This window comes from Notamacropus eugenii, chromosome 3 (assembly GCF_028372415.1).
Source record: "Notamacropus eugenii isolate mMacEug1 chromosome 3, mMacEug1.pri_v2, whole genome shotgun sequence".
Lineage (NCBI taxonomy): Eukaryota > Metazoa > Chordata > Mammalia > Diprotodontia > Macropodidae > Notamacropus > Notamacropus eugenii.
Genome location: NC_092874.1, coordinates 247,053,844 through 247,066,543, shown reverse-complemented (window position 1 = coordinate 247,066,543; position 12,700 = coordinate 247,053,844). Strand labels below are relative to the sequence as shown.

Here is a 12,700-nt window from a genome sequence, read left to right as displayed (position 1 = left end):
ATCAGGTTTGAGTGATGTATCAGTTAATTATGCTGAACAGGTTTACTTTATTTGCCTTTTTTGTTTCAAGGAATGCTCAATGGGTAGGGGAAAGGTATATATTTGGAAATGAAGAAGATATTTCTTTTTAAAAAGCTATCAAGTTTTTTAGAAATTTTTAAAGAGAAAATTACATATTATAAGTAATTATCTTCTGTTTTATTCCTTTGGAATAATTAATTATAGATTAGTTATCTGGGAAAATGAAAAGGGTAGGCCCATTTTCCACATCCCCTAATCTGTGAATAAACCAGAAGAAGGTGGAAACTGGGTTGCATAATCTAATTGCATAAATTTCACAAGCTGAAAAAAGTGGTCAGGTTAATATTTTGAACTTTAAATTATTTTTCAAGGCTGTAACTTTATGTTTTATTATTTTGAACTTGACAAACATCATGTTTAAAGATGTGTATATACAAGGAAAACAGGATTGCATATGAAAATTAAAATCTCTATTGTAGTTTTCTTCAAAAAAAAAGGTTAAATTAGTTTCAAACTTATCCTACTTGTCTGTTTCCTTCTGAATTTCCTTTTCTTCTGTTTTGCTTTTCTGTTCATTTCTTTAATGTCCTGCTTGTTTTGCTATCATTATCACTGGCCTTTCCCTATCCCCTCAACCTTCCACCAGAAGGAAAAAAGACCCATCTTGTACCTAGTTATCACAGTCTCAAAAAACAGATCCATATATTGAATAAACCCAAAATTCAAGTGTTATTTTGTATATTCAACAGACCGCCTTTTTGTCAAGAGGTGAGAAGCGTGCTTCATCCTGAGTCCTTTGGACTGACGATGGTTGGTCATTTCCCAGACCAGAATTGTTAAAAGTCTTTGAAAGTTGTTTTTCTTTGCGTAGTTCTAATGACTATTCTTCTGATTATGTTCACCTTTTCACTATACAACAATTTATGCACATCTCCCAAAATTTCATTAAATTCTTGTCATTTCTTATGGTACAACAATATTCTATTATGTGTATAAACCATAATATGTACAGCCATTCCCCAATAGATGCCAGGCATCCCTCTGAAATTTTGGAATGTAAGGATCTGTTCCTTCTTTTCCTAATCTTTATGTAAGTAATCCTGTTATTACAGGGTGAAAAAGTAGGTATAAGGTTAGTGACTTTCTGGATTTAGTTTCAAATTAACTTCCAGTACTGCTGAAGCAATCCATATCACTACCAACAATGCATTAAAATGTTAATAATTGTAATTTTCCATTTTTGCCATCTTTGTCAATCTGACGGGTATGAGGTAAAAACAAAGAATTGATTTAATTTATATTTCTCTTATTATTAGTGATTTGAAATTTTTTTGCTTTCATACAGCTGTTGACTGATCACATTTCTTTTGAAACTTGCTTGATTATATCCCAGGGGCTGCTGCTAAGTGGCACAGAGAAGACTGCAATTCAAATCCAGCCTCAGACACTTACCAGCTGTGTAACCCTGGACAAGTCACTTACCCCTGTTTTGCCTCAGTTTTTTCATCTTTGTAAAATGATCTGGATAACGAAACAGTAAACCACTCCAGTACCTTTGCCAAGAAAACCCCAAATGGGGTTGTGAAGAATTGGACACAACTGAAATGACTGAACAATATTTTGTCCAATTATAATGCCAGAAAAGAAATGGATGAGTATTTGCAAAAACAGAAAATACCTAGGTGAACAGAATAAGAAATAAAGAACTTAAATAATCTAACCTCAGAAAAACAAAATTGAACAACCCATAAATCAACTCCCATAGGAAAAAAAAAACTCCAGGCCCAGCTGGATTTACCAATGAATTACACCAAACATTCAAATAATAAACTCTGATTATACGAGTTGTCTGCAAAAGAAAAAAAGGGAGGGAAATGATATCATATCCAACTCAACTAAAAGAAGGAGAGAGAAATCAAAGAAAGAAAACTATAAACCAATACATCCAATCAACATGTGGGAATGCTGAACAAAATATTAGCTAAGAGACTACAGCAAATAGCTTGGATTCATATCAGAATTGATTCAGCTTTAGAAAAATGATGAACATAACAGACCACAGTAACAACATAAAGAATAAAAATCACATGATACTTGTAGAGTTAAAGAAAGAGAAAAAAACTCACATAGAAAACAGCATCACTTTTTGTTTTAACAAGAATTGGACACAAAGGGGTTTGGGAAATATTTAAATTATGGTACAAGAATGTAACAGACTATTATTGCACTATAAGAAATTGTTGTTATTGTCTGTCCTTCATTCTCAAAAAGGACCATGACATCAGGAGGTGATGCTATGACATGCAAATGAATTGGAATTAAGTGAGGGAGGGCTGTGCAAAGTCACCAATCTCATATTCTCCTCCAAAGTCATCTGAATTCAGTGGCCAGATATAGATCAGGATGACTGGAGATGGCCCTGGATGCAGTGGGGGACCTTGGCTTTTTCAAGCTAAGGTCTTCAATAGGTTTCAGGTTGACTAAGGCAACACCCATTCAGTGATTACAGCTTAGTAAGAAATGAGATAGAGAACAGCCTCTTTACCTGATCAAAAAAAAAAAATCAAAATTATGAAAGGGGATACTTCAGAGATACTTAAGGAAAACTTGTATAATAAAATGATACAAAATGAAGTGAGGAAAACTAGGCAAACTTTTTATACACTGACCACAATACTGTAAAGTGAAATAACTCTAAAAGACATTGATCAATGCAATGACCAACCATGATTCCAGAAGACTGATAATGAAGCAAGCCTCCAACCTCTTGATGAAGAAATAATAACCTGTAAGTGTAGAATATGACATGCATTTCAATACAACACAAATTTGTCTTTGTTATAGGGCAATGTTGGTATTACCATGCTAAATTTCTCTCTCTCTCTCACTCTCACACACACACACACACACACACATACACACATACACACACACACACACACACACACACACACACAGTGATAGAACAGCAATTCCAGATGCAATCTTCTTTTTCTTGTCTTTATACATGGAAATCTTTGCTGATGGTTACTAGTTCACAATAAAAAATTAAAATAATTAAAAATAAAATAATTCTAAAACATCTTTTATTAGACAATTAAATATCTTTTTAGACAATTAAGTATCTTTTGGTTGAAGGAACTATTACAATTTAAATGTCTGTGGATAAATGGCTACTGTCTTCATAATACAGTATGGCAAATATCCAGGACTCATCTGATGTATCTGATGTAAAATGTCCAATTATTTCACAAGTATGCACTTTAGTTAACTGTGGTAGTAAAACAAGCAAATCATTATTCAGATTTCACATGTAATTTTCTGAAAAAGCAAAAGTAATGCAATGCCAAGAATAGTTTATATTTTCTATAAAGGAAAATGTTCAACTTTTGGTGGAAAAAATAATTAAATTACCTCACTAATGATTTAAATCTTTTTAATTTAAATAAAATCTATTCTAGCTAAGTTGAACTAGAAAAGATTAGAAGTATCACTTTGGTACTAGAATCATTGCTAAAATCTAAAACAAATAGATCTGTCATACTAAAACTATAATACATCTCCACTTCGGTGCTAGTTTTACCAGATATAAGCCATATGAATTATCCATTTTATTACTTTTAAATAATATTACAAAAAAGTTTAAGTCTGAGGGCAAAAAGTAGTTAAACATGTAGTACAGAGATATTTCTACCATTCACATGATAGATACTCTTCTTACTGACTTATAAGGAATACAGAATAATAAAAATTTGGCATGCCAGCAAGAAGCTAATAGTCCTAAATAAAAGCGTAAACTTCCCATCAATTTAAAAACTGTATCCCTAGGATGGAACAGGAATGTCTATACTTGCAACTGGAATATAGACTGAATTTTGCAATCCAGTAAATAGAAAAACCCAAATTCTGACAAAAGCTTTGTGTTCAATACATCTTATACTAGTTAATTAATTAACAAATATTTATTGAATAGCCATAATGTAAAAGGCACAGTACGACTAGGCAGCAGAGACACAAAATAAAAACAATTGGCAATCCCTGCTTTCAGAAGACTTATTTATATTCTACTTTCTATACTGCATCAACAATTTCATTTTAGAAAATGTGACTCCTATGAATTCCTTTTCCACAACAATCAAAAAGCATTTACAAAACTCTTTCTATGATCCAGGCACTGTAAAGTTCTAGAGACACAAAAGAGGAGAAAAAAAATCCCTGGCTTTGAGGAATTCATATTCTAATGAGGGAGAAAACATGCATAGATACATATACATATGTAAAATCATAACACATCCTGAATAGCTGGATCTCTAAGGAAAAGCTTGTGAGTCTGAGTATACATTTATGTGTGAAGGAGCCAAGAGACAGAGTGCCATGTGCAGAGAATAGTAAAATAGGCCAGTGTAGCTAAAGTACCATTACTTTTAAATATATACTAAAAATAAGATAGAAGCCCTGTTTTATCCATAATTACTAGATTTACTGATAGAGCATGCTTTTTTATACAATTTTTCAAAGAATGTGATTTTTAAATATTTGAGAATATATTACTGTTGCAGAAAGATTTTTCAAGATGTTTGATGTCCTATCCAAACAAACCAAGCAGAAAAACTCTCTCATCCAGTAGTGCAAAGGTTCTGCAATTTACAATTGGTCACTCCAAGACTTTTTATTCATCTACATGTATATATGTATATCTTCAGCCTTTTAGGTGTATCCCAAGTCAAAAACCAGTCTATTTTGTAGACTTGCCAGAACTGGCCAGCACAAATAACCCTGGAGTTGTAACCCTCTTTATTTGGCCTTCTCCATGGATTGGTAGCTCGCTGCCTCTGCCATCCCCTCATTGTTCATCATCTGACACTGCACAGTTATTAAGCAAACTACTTATCACAATGCACTGTAAGGTGAATACAAAGACAGGAGTTGAGGTTCATTTCCCATCTCATATACAAGAAGAGACAGATGACTATTTTGGATGAATGCTATCTGATAAAAACCTGGTATTCTTGCCATATAGTTAAGTAGTCAATCCATGTTTGGTCACACAGTTCAAGCATCTAAACAACATACAGATCAATCAACAGGCATGTATTAAACATCTACTGTAAGTAAAACGGATATAAAAGAAAAAAATGAGTCAGCTTCTCAGAACTTACATTCGATTGCACGAAAACACATATACACACAAAAGTATATAAAAAATACAAGCACATACACACACCCATAAGCCAATACAAGGTAATGGAGGAAGAGGGAAAACCTGAAGGGGAATTGGGAATGAGAATTAGGAAAGGCTTTATATAGCAGGTGTTATTTTATTTGAGCCTTGAAGGAAGCTGGATATCCTACAAGGAAAGCATATGTTCCAAGAATGGTCAACAGTTGGTATAAACTAGGGCAATTCACTGCAGCAATTGAAATCAGATTTTTCATTAGTTTCAGGAGTTTAAAAACAGGAGCCTATTTCTCCTACCCATTTCAATATTTTGATTTGGTGGTAAATGCATCTTCTTTGTTTCCCCATTGCCTCAGTTTCCTCAAACACAAAATGGGGAAAATTATAGCACTTACCTCACAGTGTTTTAAAAGATCAAATGAGATACCTATAAAGTGCTTAGCACAGGGTCTAGCACCTAATAGGTGTTATACAAATGTTTATTGCCTTCCCTTTTTGAAATCTCTTTGTGTCTACTGTTAGATGGGATATAAATGCTTCATTTTATTCAAATTTCAAGACTGAACTATTAGACTGGCCTCAGTCATGCCCCAATGAATGATGATCCAGCAAAAGAGACTGAGGAATAACACCAATACAAAGATAGCCAAGAGAGACCAGTATCGTGAAAACTGTCAGAAGCAAATCCATAAGGAAAGCGTGGTCAGCATTTCAGAGCTTATAAAGAAATCAAGAAGAATGAGAACTGGAATCAGGAAGAAATGACAGCGCGAACTGGTACAAAGTGCGATAATCCTGTGTCTATAGCAGGAAAGGAAACTCATACATAGGACTTATGTGTCCAAAAGAGATTTATTAAAGGCCAGATATGGGAGTAGGATCCTGTGGGCCTCCAAAATTGCATCAAAATAGGGCAATTGTGTAGTAGTTTCCAAAATGGCTTTTCGGATTTTCCTTTCTGTATATGAACAATTTCTGACTTGTGCAAGCTATGCTGTACTGGGGGTGGAGCGGGGATGTGAGGGAAGAGGAAGGTTGCTTATTCCAGAATGGTAGTTCAAGGAGAATAAAACATTGCTATCTCCAGTGAAGAATGCATGAAAGGGCCTAATAGATAACCAGGGTGGAAATAAGAGGCATACTATGATGGGGTTTAAATACCAAGAAAAGGAGCTTAAATTGGACCTCAGAGATATTAAGAAGTCACTGGAGTTCAAGAAAGGATGGACATGGTCGGACTTGTGGTTTATTGTGACAAGAGAAAAAGTATTAGTACTGGTGGATCTAAGAGGTTACAAAATTATATTCAAAGATTCCAGAATCTTAGCATGATTCCTAAGATGTAATATCAGCACTCCAGAATGATAATCATGAGGAGTTTCTTTGCTCAAGGAGCAACATTTGGGAGATCCTCATAGATGTCCAGATCTACCTCCAACTATTTTTTTTATCACTGTTGTACCCTTTACTGCTCTCCTTCCTATCACTGAATGTAGTTTTTAAAGTCTCTTAGCTATCATTTAATAAAGTCTTTGTACAAATGTATAATGAATTTTCTGCCTTAAAGAATATCAAAGATGATAACATTTAAAGACCAAGAGTAACTGCTTATGACACCTTGTTGGATTAAAAAATTCAGTATGCCAGGCATGGGGGAGAGCCAAAGAAAATGTCTGGAGAGGAGAGATGGAGTGTCTTGTTCATGGAAAAGCAAGGAGGCCAGTGTCACCGGATTGAAGAGTTTGTACTGAGAAGGTAGGTATAAGGGAAGTAGAAAGACAAGAAGGGACTAGGCGATGAAGGGCTTTGAATGCCAAAAAAGGGGCTTTATATTTGATCCTGGAGGGGATAAGGAGCCACTGAAGTTGAGTAGGGTGAGTCAGACTGGTGCTTTAGAAAAATCACTTTGGCAGCTTAACAGAGGATGGATTAGAGTAGGGAGAGACCTGAGGAAGGCAGACCCACCAGCAGCTATTACAACAGTTCAGGTGTGAGGTGATGAAGGTCTGCACTATTGTGGTGGCAGTGTCAGAGGAAAGAAAAGGGAGTATTCAACAGATGTAAAGCTGAAATCAACAGACTGGATAAAAGGTGCACCAATGAGAGACACTGAGGAGCTGAAAATAATTCCTAGGGATCTGGCATGATGGATGGGGAGGATGGGTATTGCCCTCTAGAGTAGTAAGAGAGATAGGAGGAGACGGCTTTGGGAAAAGATAGTGAATTCTGTCTGGGGCATATTGAGTTGGATATTGGATATCCAGTTTGAGAGATCTGAAAAGTAGTTGGAGATGGAAGACTGAAGGCCAGCAAAGAGGTTAGGGCAGGATAGGGAAATCTGAGAATCATCAGTAGAGGTGTTGTTGTTCGTCCGTTGTTCTCCAAGAGGACTATGACATCACGGAACTGATACTATGACTGGCAAGCGAAGTGGATGCAAAGTCGCCAGCCTCACTTTCTCCACCAGAGCCATCTGGGTTCAGTAGCCAGATATAGATCAAGATGACTGGAGATAACTCTGGATGCAGTGCAAGACCTTGGCCTTTTCAAGCTAAAGTTTTTAAGAGGTCTTAAGCCGACTGCGCCAACACCCATTCAATGATTAAGGCTTGAAAAGAAACAAGGAAGGAAAACTTCCTCTTAACCTAGTAAATAAAAAAAAAAAAAGATCTGGAAGGGGAAGACCTTCAGGGTTTCTGGATAACCGCTATTTACAATCATTCTGAGTCAATCAGAGTCCAAATAAAGATCATGGTAGGGTTACTGTTAGTTAGCCTGGGATCTATTGTTGGGCAATCAATGAGAGTCAGAGTGGGAGCTGATGAGATCACCCAAGTGAAGTAATACAGACAGAGGAGTGGAAAGTACCTAGAATAAGAACCCTGTGGGACACCTATGGATAGAGGGTGTGATCTGGTTGAGGCTCCAGTATTGGTGGATTATAGATATGAACTTTAACAAATATTCAAGATGAATAAATTCGTTTTGGGCAATTCAGATAACTCATAAAAACACCTGGTTCCCTAGAGACAGGGAAGACCCAAGCAGCTCAAGGAAAACTGAAGTCTAACCAAATAGAAAAGTATATGCAGGTGGAATTAAGGGTCTGGAACTGAACAGTAGCCAAGATTGAGGACAAATACCAATATTTTAAAGCCACAAATGGTGAATGAAGTCAAGTATTTAAGGCAAAGTTTAAAGAATCAAACAGGTATCAAAGGTCAGAGCAAATGACAGATGCATGTTGGACAGCAGAGATCAGAAAGACCCTTCCATACAGTTTAGTGCTTTAATACACTGCTGAGGCAGGTATGAATTTATCCTGGTTTGCCTAGGCCTTACAGATGAGAGAAGGTAACTAGAAATGTTTCCCTATAATGACAAGTGGATAGATGGTATCAGGAGCAAAGGAGCAGCTTCTGTACAACAGATTTCCACGGTGTGTTTTTTTTTCTTTTAAAAAAAAAAATCTGAATTTAACAAATACAAAATAATATGAACATTTCTATATACACTAAAGAACAGAAGGGGAGGACTGTACATGAAACAGTTATGCTCTACTATGTAGAGCTTACTTTTCTTTTAAAGTGTATAATAAATTTAACATGTAACTTTAAAAACTTTCCTGCTTGTCTCTCATTTCTTCAGGCCTTACTTCTGTTCTCTTCTCCTTTGGGGAAGGTGGAAAGGGGAAAGATAACCCTATCCCCAGTCCCCTTCTCCTTTCCAACCCCCACTAAAAACGGTCTGATAACAAAAAACAAATTCCTACATCAGTCATGTCCAAAATTGTATTTTATAATTCTTATTTCAGAGTCAATCATTCAGTAGCTGAGGAATGACCATGACAGTTTCCAAAGTAATAAATATGTAACATATACACTGACATTGTACCCATGCAACTTACAGAGATTCACATGTATAACATCAAGTCCAAAGGAACTGCATCTGAGAGACATGGGGACATTGATTGTGCACAGGCATTGCAGAAGTGACATAAGATTGACAAAGGGAAGGCAGGGGCAACTTTAAACATTTATAACAGGCAGCTTCATTTCACTTTCAAACTCCCTATGTGAGAGAAATGAGAGAAACACTATCAAGTCTTTCTTAACTTGTCAAGAGGGAGTATTGGGCAATTTGATGATTAAAACCCCAAATGACCATTCCTTTTCATATTAAAGGCCATGTCTCTCACATTTGTTTTCCCTGGTTTTGAAAAGGACCAGGTATCTATTGACTTTGAGTTTCCGACAAACTTTGTGAGCAACTGTTTTGTAAATTGAGGGCCCTATGTTAACATAAGAAATCTGCAAGTGGGAGTGAGGGAAAGGAAGTGGGGCCAGCTCCCACAGTAAGAACTTTTTAGTGGAACAGATATCAGAATAATGAACCTAAAATAAAAACAATAAAAACTATGTAAAGCTTTGCAAATCATAAAATGCTAATTATTATTTATATGGCACTTTAAGATATGCAAAGTGCTTTACAAGTTATCTCATGTGGTCCTCTAAGATGGGTACTATTACCACTGCCCCTTTTATAAAGAAACTGAGACTCACAAAGGTTAAGTGATTTGTTCAGGATCAGAAAGCTAGTTGTGTGCCTGAGGAGGAATTTTAACCTGGATCTTACTGACTTCAAATCCAAGACTCTATCTATTGTGACACCTAGGTGCCAGATCTTCTAATTCTTATTCCATGATCTCTAAGTATTACCACTTTAAAACAATCTGGACGTATCATTTATTTTTGTATCAGAGTTTCTTGGAAATGTATCTCTCACTCATTACAATTATAACTCTGCAACTATTTCTAACATATCTAAGTTCACTGGAAACCATTAAAAACACTTATTTGAAAACTTATCCTCCATTTTATTTAATCTAGTACCTTCCCTCTGAGATTGTATCTAACTTACTCTGTATATAATTTGTTTGTAAATAGTTTGCTTTCATATTATGTCCTTGAATAGATCATGAGCTCTTTGAGAAAAGGCTTGCTTTTGCCTTTCTTTCTATCTCAAGTGATTAGCATACAGGGCCTAGTACACAGTAGGCACTTAATAAATGCTTAATGACTTACCTATACTTTATTTCAAGATACTAACCCGAAAAACCAAATTAATCTTGATGCTTAACAAAATGTTAAGCAATTGGGATGATAATGAAACCATGAAGGTCAAAAATCAGATTTTAAAAAATCAACCACTTTAAAAAATTCAGCTTCAATTTAACTATACCAAGTTAAAATGGTGACTACTACCACAGATAACCTATTTGCTTTCTGTGAAATTAATTTCATTTTAGTGTAAAGTATTGTTGCCAATGTTCAAAATATTTATTTCTTACGTACTCTACAGCCAATTAAGGTCTCATGCGTGACTGTCAAAACATCACTGAATTTTGGAAAACAGAAAGAAAAAGGATCTAATGTAGAAAAGATAATGTACAAACAGGCATTTTCAAAGCTGGCAATTTAAGTCTGTGGTAAAAAAACCATTGTTTCACATGCATAAAATGATTTATACCTTCTCTACCTTTCTCCTAATGAAGTTTGTTTCATCGAATTAGCCATTTATTTCTCAGATGTAATCCCAGATATCTCCACTTGGAGGCTTCAGGGAAAAAAAACTCCAATGTACCTTTCTCAGATAAGATCTCCTTGGGAAAGAAGAGATTTCAAAAGAAGAAATGGAACAGACTAACCCCACTTCTTTCAGAACCTTGCCCAATATAATTTTGTGTCTGTTCATTAAATGGGATCATGTGTATTACAAGGAAAACATGCTTTCTTCAGGAAATGCAAGAAAATGTTAACAAGGCTGAGTGACCATAAAGGGAAAAAACTAGGGGACTAATGTTATATCATAACAAAATTATCAAAGGTAAATTCACTTTTTTAAAATAATGATTTATTTGCCCATTATGTACAGTGATAAATTTAGCTCAATTTTTTCTATCTCAGAAGGATCCTTTAAAAACAAAAACCACTCACACAACTTTGGCATTTTTGATCTAAACTATAAACCCTCTGGCTCCCACAAAAACAGAATTATTGTAACCACACACAAGCCCCAGTGCAGACTTGTAGTTTTTACATGCCGCCCACACAGCGCTCTGGGAGCATGTGATTAGGAAGGCTGATGCATGATCACACTAAATTCCTTCCCTCAGCTCACACATCAAGAACTTGCCATCTCAGCTGCATTCTTCTTCAAACAGCCATGGTAACCTTAGCAACCCTATCCTCCTAATACAGACAGCTGGTCCATTTAAAGTCAGCTCTGGTTGGCAACTAAAATGCTTGTTCTTCAAATTGGGGGGTAGAGAGGAGAGGTTTTCTTTTCAATACACATTACAGGGGTTGATTTAACTTGATCAGCACTTTTGTCCTGTGGCAGCAATTTGTGTAGAGTTTCAACCTATTCTGAGCTTGTTTTGAAAAATCTAAAGCAAAGGGCTGACTAGAATAAAATTAAGCTAGTTTAATTCCAGTACTCTGGAAAATTATATAAAGTGAAACAAAAAGAAAGCTAAAATTACTGCATTTTTAAAAAGTCCTATGACTACCAAAAGAATAACTCTATCCAAAGATTAAAAAATAAAACTTTAAATTCTAAAGCATCCTAAAAATCACATCTATAGCTAATGAGCCTGTTCCAATTTCTGAAGTAACCAATTTCTGAACATTGAAAACATTTCTAAAAGCTGAAAGTTCAGTAACTCTCAATCCACAGGCTTAGCCAGTAAAAATACATTCCTTTGCTTCATTCAATATCTACATACAAGTGAAATCTTTAACAAATTGTACTCCAAATCTAAATTATCAAATAGCATAAGGTAAAAGCCAAACAACAAATTATTAGCTTATTCTAGAGCTGTTTTAGTAAATCATGATAACAAGTCTCTAAATATTTCACAGGATTTTTACTCAATCACTTTGTAAATTTCTACTCATTAGAAATGAGTAGAACTTCTTTCAAAATAGTCTAAAATACTCAAAGGGATCTGTGATCTCAATGATTCTGGTGTTCCCTCCAAGGATACAGATCAAAATGCATTCCAGGCTGCCCCATTGTGTAAGGCTTTTCCATGCCCTCCCTCACCATGGCAAAGTGGGGTGGGGGTGGGGTGTCCCCATAATATCTTAGAAGGTCCTCTTACTTTCTACTGACTGCATGAGGGTACCAGTGGAACACTGTGGCTGTTCAACACTCACCCTTGCTCTTGCCATGTGACAGACCACCTTCTCTTTCTGTCATATAGTTTCTTGATGACACTCTTTACCCCTATTTTTCTTCCAAGTGCCTTGTTTGTTATATGTTGCTGCCTGCTCACACCTGCCATGGACCCCTCTTCTGTGTGGTATTAATTCTTTAGAGGCAATGGTGCTTCATGTTCCACTGCCACGTAACAATTTGTAAGATGTTAATATTGAAAAGACAGCTTTGCTTTTATGAGAAATTAAAGTCAGTTAAAGAGCTTTGCACTTTTCTGAA

At 35.7% G+C, this 12,700-nt stretch overlaps 1 protein-coding gene across 3 annotated transcripts in view; it reads right to left on the bottom strand.

Moving 5' to 3' along the window:
- The window catches only part of FRS2 (fibroblast growth factor receptor substrate 2), a 117,632-nt gene that overhangs the window by 39,690 nt on the left and 65,242 nt on the right, over window positions 1-12,700 (bottom strand). Inside the window, exon 4 of one of the 3 annotated variants that reach the window (XM_072655355.1) lies at window positions 2,747-2,807. The exons of the other annotated variants lie outside the window; for them this stretch is intronic. The gene's annotated coding sequence lies outside the window, so the exon portion shown is untranslated. The remainder of the gene's footprint in view (window positions 1-2,746; window positions 2,808-12,700) is intronic. 3 annotated transcript variants of the gene reach the window in all.